Here is a 12498-nt window from a genome sequence, read left to right as displayed (position 1 = left end):
CTCTAATCCCTACACTCTATACCCTACACTCTATACCCTACACTCTATACCCTACACTCTATACTCTACACTCTACACTCTATACCATACACTCTACACCCTACACTCTACACTCTATACTCTACACTCTATACCCTACACTCTATACCCTACAATCTACACTCTATACCCTACACTCTATGCCCTACACTCTACACTCAATACCATACACTCTATACCTTACACTCTATACCCTACACTCTAAATTCTATACCCTACACTCTGCACTCCATACCCTACACTCTATAACATACCCTCTATACCCTACACTCTATACCCTACACTCTATACCATACATTCTACACTCTATCGCTATACCCTACACTCTATACCCTACACTCTATACCCTACACTCTACACTCTATACCCTACACTCTATACCATACACTCTATACCCTGCACTCTATACCCTGCACTCCATACCCTGCACTCTACGCTCTATACCCTACACTCTATACCATACACTCTATACCCTACACTCTATACCCTGCACTCTATACTCTATACCCTACTGTCTATACCCTACAGGCTATACCCTACACTCTATACCCTACACTCTATACCCTGCACTCTATACTCTATACCCTACTGTCTATACCCTACAGGCTATACCCTACACTCTATACCCTACACTCTATACCCTACACTCTACACCCTACACTCTATACCCTGCACTCTATACCCTACACTCTATACCCTGCACTCTATACCCTACACTCTATACCATACACTCTATACCCTACACTTTATACCCTACACTCTATACCCTACACTCTAAACTCTATACCCTACACTCTATACCATACACTCTACAACCTACACTCTATACCATACACTCTATACTCTACACTCTACACTCTATACCCTACACTCTATACCTTACACTCTATACCCTACACTCTACACTCTATACCCTACACTGTACACCCTACACTCTATACCCTACACTCTAATCCCTACACTCTACACTCTATACCCTACACTCTATACCCTACACTCTATACCCTACACTCTACACTCTATACCCTACACTCTACACCCTACACTCTACACTCTATACCCTACACTCTATACCCTACACTCTATACCCTACAATCTACACTCTATACCCTACACTCTATACCCTACACTCTGCACTCCATACCCTACACTCTATAACATACCCTCTATACCTTACACTCTATACCCTACACTATATACCATACACTCTACACTCTATCTCTATACCCTACACTCTATACCATACACTCTACACCCTACACTCTATACCATACACTCTATACCCTACACTCTACACTCTATACCCTACACTCTACACCCTACACTCTACACTCAATAGCATACACCCTATACCCTACACTCTATACCCTGCACTCTATACTCTATACCCTACTGTCTATACCCTACAGTCTATACCCTATACTCTATACCCTACACTCTATAACTTACACTCTACACCCTACACTCTATACCCTGCACTCTATACCCTACACTCTATACCCTGCACTCTATACCCTACACTCTACACTCTGTACCATACACTCAATACCCTACGCTCTATACCCTACACTCTATACCCTACACTCTACACTCTATACCCTACACTCTATACCATACACTCTATACCCTACACTCTATACCATACATTCTACACTCTATCGCTATACCCTACACTCTATACCATACACTCTACACCCTACACTCTATACCATACAATCTATACCCTACACTCTACACTCTATACCCTACACTCTATACCCTACACTCAATACCCTACACTCTATACCCTACACTCTACACTCTATACCCTACACTCTACACCATGCACTCTATACCCTATACTCTATACCCTACACTCTACACTCTACACCCTACAATCTAAACCCTACACTCTATACCCTACACTCTATACCCTACACTCTATACCCTACACTCTACACTCTATACCCTACACTCTATACCATACACTCTATACCCTGCACTCTATACCCTGCACTCTATACCCTGCACTCTACGCTCTATACCCTACACTCTATACCATACACTCTATACCCTACACTCTATACCCTGCACTCTATACTCTATACCCTATTGTCTATACCCTACAGGCTATACCCTACACTCTATACCCTACACTCTATACCCTACACTCTACACCCTACACTCTATACCCTGCACTCTATACCCTACACTCTATACCCTGCACTCTATACCCTACACTCTATACCATACACTCTATACCCTACACTTTATACCCTACACTCTATACCCTACACTCTACACTCTATACCCTACACTCTATACCATACACTCTACAACCTACACTCTATACCATACACTCTATACTCTACACTCTACACTCTATACCCTACACTCTATACCTTACACTCTATACCCTACACTCTACACTCTATACCCTACACTGTACACCCTACACTCTATACCCTACACTCTAATCCCTACACTCTACACTCTATACCCTACACTCTATACCCTACACTCTATACCCTACACTCTATACCCTACACTCTACACTCTATACCCTACACTCTACACCCTACACTCTACACTCTATACCCTACACTCTATACCCTACACTCTATACCCTACAATCTACACTCTATACCCTACACTCTATACCCTACACTCTGCACTCCATACCCTACACTCTATAACATACCCTCTATACCTTACACTCTATACCCTACACTATATACCATACACTCTACACTCTATCTCTATACCCTACACTCTATACCATACACTCTACACCCTACACTCTATACCATACACTCTATACCCTACACTCTACACTCTATACCCTACACTCTACACCCTACACTCTACACTCAATAGCATACACTCTATACCCTACACTCTATACCCTGCACTCTATACTCTATACCCTACTGTCTATACCCTACAGTCTATACCCTATACTCTATACCCTACACTCTATAACTTACACTCTACACCCTACACTCTATACCCTGCACTCTATACCCTACACTCTATACCCTGCACTCTATACCCTACACTCTACACTCTGTACCATACACTCTATACCCTACGCTCTATACCCTACACTCTATACCCTACACTCTACACTCTATACCCTACACTCTATACATTACACTCTACACCCTACACTATATACCATACACTCTATACTCTACACTCTACACTCTATACCCTACACTCTATACCCTACACTCTATACCCTACACTCTACACTCTATACCCTACACTCTACACCCTACACTCTATACCCTACACTCTAATCCCTACACTCTACACTCTATACCCTACACTCTATACCCTACACTCTATACCCTACACTCTATACTCTACACTCTATACCCTACACTCTACACCCTACACTCTACACTCTATACTCTACACTCTATACCCTACACTCTATACCCTACAATCTACACTCTATACCCTACACTCTATGCCCTACACTCTACACTCAATACCATACACTCTATTCCTTACACTCTATACCCTACACTCTATACCCTACACTTTAAATTCTATACCCTACACTCTGCACTCCATACCCTACACTCTATAACATACCCTCTATACCCTACACTCTATACCCTACACTCTATACCATACATTCTACACTCTATCGCTATACCCTACACTCTATACCATACACTCTACACCCTACACTCTATACCATACAATCTATACCCTACACTCTACACTCTATACCCTACACTCTATACCCTACACTCAATACCCTACACTCTATACCCTACACTCTATACCCTACACTCTACACTCTATACCCTACACTCTACACCATGCACTCTATACCCTACACTCTATACCCTACACTCTACACTCTATACCCTACACTCTATACCATACACTCTATACCCTGCACTATATACCCTGCACTCTATACCCTGCACTCTACGCTCTATACCCTACACTCTATACCATACACCCTATACCCTACACTATATACCCTGCACTCTATACTCTATACCCTACTGTCTATACCCTACAGGCTATACCCTACACTCTATACCCTACACTCTATACCCTACACTCTACACCCTACACTCTATACCCTGAACTCTATACCCTACACTCTATACCCTGCACTCTATACCCTACACTCTATACCATACACTCTATACCCTACACTTTATACCCTACACTCTATACCCTACACTCTACACTCTATACCCTACACTCTATACCATACACTCTACAACCTACACTCTATACCATACACTCTATACTCTACACTCTACACTCTATACCCTACACTCTATACCTTACACTCTATACCCTACACTCTACACTCTATACCCTACACTGTACACCCTACACTCTATACCCTACACTCTAATCCCTACACTCTACACTCTATACCCTACACTCTATACCCTACACTCTATACCCTACACTCTATACCCTACACTCTACACTCTATACCCTACACTCTACACCCTACACTCTACACTCTATACCCTACACTCTATACCCTACACTCTATACCCTACAATCTACACTCTATACCCTACACTCTATACCCTACACTCTGCACTCCATACCCTACACTCTATAACATACCCTCTATACCTTACACTCTATACCCTACACTATATACCATACACTCTACACTCTATCTCTATACCCTACACTCTATACCATACACTCTACACCCTACACTCTATACCATACACTCTATACCCTACACTCTACACTCTATACCCTACACTCTACACCCTACACTCTACACTCAATAGCATACACTCTATACCCTACACTCTATACCCTGCACTCTATACTCTACACTCTACACTCTATACTCTACACTCTATACCCTACACTCTATACCCTAAAATCTACACTCTATACCCTACACTCTATGCCCTACACTCTACACTCAATACCATACACTCTATACCTTACACTCTATACCCTACACTCTAAATTCTATACCCTACACTCTGCACTCCATACCCTACACTCTATAACATACCCTCTATACCCTACACTCTATACCCTACACTCTATACCATACATTCTACACTCTATCGCTATACCCTACACTCTATACCATACACTCTACACCCTACACTCTATACCATACAATCTATACCCTACACTCTACACTCTATACCCTACACTCTATACCCTACACTCAATACCCTACACTCTATACCCTACACTCTATACCCTACACTCTACACTCTATACCCTACACTCTACACCATGCACTCTATACCCTATACTCTATACCCTACACTCTACACTCTACACCCTACAATCTAAACCCTACACTCTATACCCTACACTCTATACCCTACACTCTATACCCTACACTCTACACTCTATACCCTACACTCTATACCATACACTCTATACCCTGCACTCTATACCCTGCACTCTATACCCTGCACTCTACGCTCTATACCCTACACTCTATATCATACACTCTATACCCTACACTCTATACCCTGCACTCTATACTCTATACCCTACTGTCTATACCCTACAGGCTATACCCTACACTCTATACCCTACACTCTATACCCTACACTCTACACCCTACACTCTATACCCTGCACTCTATACCCTACACTCTATACCCTGCACTCTATACCCTACACTCTATACCATACACTCTATACCCTACACTTTATACCCTACACTCTATACCCTACACTCTACACTCTATACCCTACACTCTATACCATACACTCTACAACCTACACTCTATACCATACACTCTATACTCTACACTCTACACTCTATACCCTACACTCTATACCTTACACTCTATACCCTACACTCTACACTCTATACCCTACACTGTACACCCTACACTCTATACCCTACACTCTAATCCCTACACTCTACACTCTATACCCTACACTCTATACCCTACACTCTATACCCTACACTCTATACCCTACACTCTACACTCTATACCCTACACTCTACACCCTACACTCTACACTCTATACCCTACACTCTATACCCTACACTCTATACCCTACAATCTACACTCTATACCCTACACTCTATACCCTACACTCTGCACTCCATACCCTACACTCTATAACATACCCTCTATACCTTACACTCTATACCCTACACTATATACCATACACTCTACACTCTATCTCTATACCCTACACTCTATACCATACACTCTACACCCTACACTCTATACCATACACTCTATACCCTACACTCTACACTCTATACCCTCCACTCTACACCCTACACTCTACACTCAAAAGCATACACCCTATACCCTACACTCTATACCCTGCACTCTATACTCTATACCCTACTGTCTATACCCTACAGTCTATACCCTATACTCTATACCCTACACTCTATAACTTACACTCTACACCCTACACTCTATACCCTGCACTCTATACCCTACACTCTATACCCTGCACTCTATATCCTACACTCTACACTCTGTACCATACACTCTATACCCTACGCTCTATACCCTACACTCTACACTCTATACCCTACACTCTATACCATACACTCTATACCCTACACTCTAAACCATACATTCTACACTCTATCGCTATACCCTACACTCTATACCATACACTCTACACCCTACACTCTATACCATACAATCTATACCCTACACTCTACACTCTATACCCTACACTCTATACCCTACACTCAATACCCTACACTCTATACCCTACACTCTACACTCTATACCCTACACTCTACACCATGCACTCTATACCCTATAATCTATACCCTACACTCTACACTCTACACCCTACAATCTAAACCCTACACTCTATACCCTACACTCTATACCCTACACTCTACACTCTATACCCTACACTCTATACCATACCCTCTATACCCTGCACTCTATACCCTGCACTCTATACCCTGCACTCTACGCTCTATACCCTACACTCTATACCATACACTCTATACCCTACACTCTATACCCTGCACTCTATACTCTATACCCTATTGTCTATACCCTACAGGCTATACCCTACACTCTATACCCTACACTCTATACCCTACACTCTACACCCTACACTCTATACCCTGCACTCTATACCCTACACTCTATACCCTGCACTCTATACCCTACACTCTATACCATACACTCTATACCCTACACTTTATACCCTACACTCTATACCCTACACTCTACACTCTATACCCTACACTCTATACCATACACTCTACAACCTACACTCTATACCATACACTCTATACTCTACACTCTACACTCTATACCCTACACTCTATACCTTACACTCTATACCCTACACTCTACACTCTATACCCTACACTGTACACCCTACACTCTATACCCTACACTCTAATCCCTACACTCTACACTCTATACCCTACACTCTATACCCTACACTCTATACCCTACAATCTACACTCTATACCCTACACTCTACACCCTACACTCTGCACTCCATACCCTACACTCTATACCCTAAACTCTATACCCTACACTCTATACCCTACACTCTACACCCTACACTCTATACCCTACACTCTATACCCTACAGTCTATACCCTACACTCTATACCCTACACTCTGCACTCTATACCCTACACTCTATACCGTACACTTTATACCATACACTCTATACCATACACTCTATACCCTACACTCTATACCATAAACTCTACACTCTATACCCTACACTCTATGCCCTACACTCTACACTCAATACCATACACTCTATACCTTACACTCTATACCCTACACTCTAAATTCTATACCCTACACTCTGCACTCCATACCCTACACTCTATAACATACCCTCTATACCCTACACTCTATACCCTACACTCTATACCATACATTCTACACTCTATCGCTATACCCTACACTCTATACCATACACTCTACACCCTACACTCTATACCATACAATCTATACCCTATACTCTACACTCTATACCCTACACTCTATACCCTACACTCAATACCCTACACTCTATACCCTACACTCTATACCCTACACTCTACACTCTATACCCTACACTCTATACCATACACTCTATTCCATACACTCTATGCCCTACACAACATACCCTACACTCTACACTCTACAATCTATACCCTACACTCTACACTCTACACTCTATACCTTACACTCTATACCCTACACTCTATACCCTACACTCTACACTCTATACCCTACACTCTACACTCTATACCCTACACTCTATACCCTACACTCAATACCCTGCACTCTATACCCTACACTCTACACTCTATACCATACACTCTATACCCTACACTCTACACTCTATACCCTACACTCTACACTCAATACCATACACTCTATACCCTACACTCTATACCCTACACTCTATACTCTATACCCTACTGTCTATACCCTACAGGCTATACCCTACACTCTATACCCTACACTCTACACCCTACACTCTATACCCTACACTCTATAACCTGCACTTTATACCCTACACTCTACACTCTATACCCTACACTCTATACCCTACACTCTATACCCTACACTCTATACCCTACACTTTACACTCTATACCCTACACTCTATACCATACACTCTACACCCTACACTCTATACGATACACTCTATACCCTACACTCTACACTCTATACCCTACACTCTATACCCTACACTCTATACCCTACACTCTACACCCTACACTCTATACCCTACACTCTAATCCCAACACTCTACACTCTATACCCTACACTCTACACTCTATACCCTATACTCTATACCCTACACTCTACACTCTATACCCTACACTCTATACCCTACACTCTATACCCTACACTCTACACCCTACACTCTATACCCTACACTCTAATCCCTACACTCTACACTCTATACCCTACACTCTATACCCTACACTCTATACCCTACACTTCATACCCTACACTCTATACCCTACACTCTACACTCTATACCCTACACTCTACACCCTACACTCTACACTCTATACCCTACACTCTATACCCTACAATCTACACTCTATACCCTACACTCTATACCCTACACTCTACACTCAATACCATACACTATATACCTTACACTCTATACACTACACTCTATACCCTGCACTCTAAACTCTATACCCTACACTCTGCACTCCATACCCTACGCTCTATAACATACCCTCCATACCCTACACTTTATACCCTACACTCTATACCATACACTCTACACTCTATCTCTATACCCTACACTCTATACAATACACTCTACACCCTACACTCTATACCCTACACTCTACACTCTATGCCATACACTCTATACCCTACACTCTATACCCTACTATTAGTCTAGAAAAAAGACGACTGAGGGGCGATCTAATAACCATGTATAAGTATATAAGGGGACAATACAAATATCTCGCTGAGGATCTGTTTATACCAAGGAAGGTGACGGGCACAAGGGGGCATTCTTTGCGTCTGGAGGAGAGAAGGTTTTTCCACCAACATAGAAGAGGATTCTTTACTGTTAGGGCAGTGAGAATCTGGAATTGCTTGCCTGAGGAGGTGGTGATGGCGAACTCAGTCGAGGGGTTCAAGAGAGGCCTGGATGTCTTCCTGGAGCAGAACAATATTGTATCATACAATTATTAGGTTCTGTAGAAGGACGTAGATCTGGGTATTTATTATGATGGAATATAGGCTGAACTGGATGGACAAATGTCTTTTTTCGGCCTTACTAACTATGTTACACTCAATACCCTACACTCTATATTCTACACTCTATACCCTACACTATACACTCTATACCCTACACTCTACACCATGCACTCTATACCCTACACTCTACACTCTATACCCTACAATCTATACCCTACACTCTATACCCTACACTCTAAACCCTACACTCTATACCCTACACTCTATACCCTACACTCTATACCATACACTCTATACCCTACACTCTATACCCTACACTCTATACCTTACACTCTACACTCTATACCCTACAGGCTATACCCTACACTCTATACCCTACACTCTATACCCTACACTCTACACCCTACACTCTATACCCTACACTCTATACCCTACACTCTATACCCTACACTCTACACTCTATACCCTACACTCTATACCCTACACTTTATACCATACACTCTATACCATACTTTCTATACCCTACACTCTATACCGTACACTCTACACTCTATACCCTACACTCTATACCCTACACTCTACACTCTATACCCTACACTCTATACCCTACACTCTACACTCTATACTCTACACTCTACACTCTATACCCTACACTCTATACCCTACAATCTATACCATACACTCTATACCATACACTCTATACCCTACACTCTATACCCTACACTCTATACCCTACACTCTATACCCTACACTCTACACTCAATACCATACACTCTATACCCTACACTCTATACCCTACACTCTATACTCTATACCCTACTGTCTATACCATACAGGCTATACCCTACACTCTATACCCTACACTCTATACCCTACACTCTATACACTACACTCTATACCCTACACTCTATACCCTGCACTCCATACCCTACACTCTACACTCTATACCCTACACTCTATACCCTACACTCTATACCCTACACTCTACGCTCTATACCCTACACTCTATACCATACACTCTACACCCAACACTCTATACCATACACTCTATACCCTACACTCTACACTCTATACCCTACATTCTATACCCTACACTCTATACACTACACTCTATACCCTACACTCTACACTCTATACCCTACACTCCACACCCTACACTCTATAACCTACACTCTAATCCCTACACTCTACACTCTATACCCTACACTCTATACCCTACACTCTACACTCTATACCCTACACTCTACACCCTACACTCTACACTCTATACCCTACACTCTATACCCTACACTCTATACCCTACACTCTACACTCTATACCCTACACTCTACACCCTACACTCTATACCCTACACTCTACACTCTATACCCTACACTCCACACCCTACACTCTATAACCTACACTCTAATCCCTACACTCTACACTCTATACCCTACACTCTATACCCTACACTCTACACTCTATACCCTACACTCTACACCCTACACTCTACACTCTATACCCTACACTCCACACCCTACACTCTATAACCTACACTCTAATCCCTACACTCTACACTCTATACCCTACACTCTATACCCTACACTCTACACTCTATACCCTACACTCTACACCCTACACTCTACACTCAATACCATACACTCTATACCTTACACTCTATACCCTACACTTTATACCCTACACTCTAAACTCTATACCCTACACTCTGCACTCTATACCCTACACTCTATAACATACCCTCTATACCCTACACTCTGTACCCTACACTCTATACCATACACTCTACACTCTATCTCTATACCCTACACTCTATACCATACACTCTACACCCAACACTCTATACCATACACTCTATACCCTACACTCTACACTCTATACCCTACACTCTATACCCTACACTCAATACCCTACACTCTATACCCTACACTCTATACCCTACACCATACACTCTATAACCTACACTCTACACCATGCACTCTATACCCTATACTCTATACCCTACACTCTACACTCTATACCCTACACTCTATACCCTACAATCTATACCCTACACTCTATACCCTACACTCTATACCCTACACTCTATACCCTACACTCTACACTCCATACCCTACACTCTATACCATACACTCTATACCCTACAATCTATACCCTACACTCTAAAACCTATACTCTATACCCTACACTTTATACCCTACACTCTACACCCTACACTCTATACCCTACACTCTATACCCTACACTCTATACCCTACACTTTATTCCATACACTCTATACCATACACTCTATACCCTACACTCTATACCGTACACTCTACACTCTATACCCTATACTCTATACCCTACACTCTACACTCTATACCCTACACTCTATACCCAACACTTTACACTCTATACCCTACACTCTACACTCTATACCCTACACTCTATACCCTACACTCTATACCCTACACTCTACACTCTATACCCTACACTCTATACCCTACACTATATACCCTACACTCTATACCCTACACTCTACACTCTATACCCTGCACTCTATACCGTACACTCTACACTCTATACCCTACACTCTATACCCTACACTCTATACCCTACACTTTATACCCTACACTCTATAGTGTACACTCTACACTCTATACCCTACACGCTATACCCTACACTCTACACTCTATACCCTACACTCTATACCCTACACTCTACACTCTATACCCTACACTCTACACTCTATACCCTACACTCTATACCCTACAATCTATACCATACACTCTATACCATACACTCTATACCCTACACTCTATATCATACACTCTAT

This window comes from Ranitomeya imitator, chromosome 5 (genome assembly GCF_032444005.1).
Source record: "Ranitomeya imitator isolate aRanImi1 chromosome 5, aRanImi1.pri, whole genome shotgun sequence".
Classification (NCBI taxonomy): Eukaryota; Metazoa; Chordata; class Amphibia; order Anura; family Dendrobatidae; genus Ranitomeya; species Ranitomeya imitator.
The sequence above is the reverse complement of the archived record's forward strand: the minus strand, read 5'-3'. Positions refer to the sequence as shown.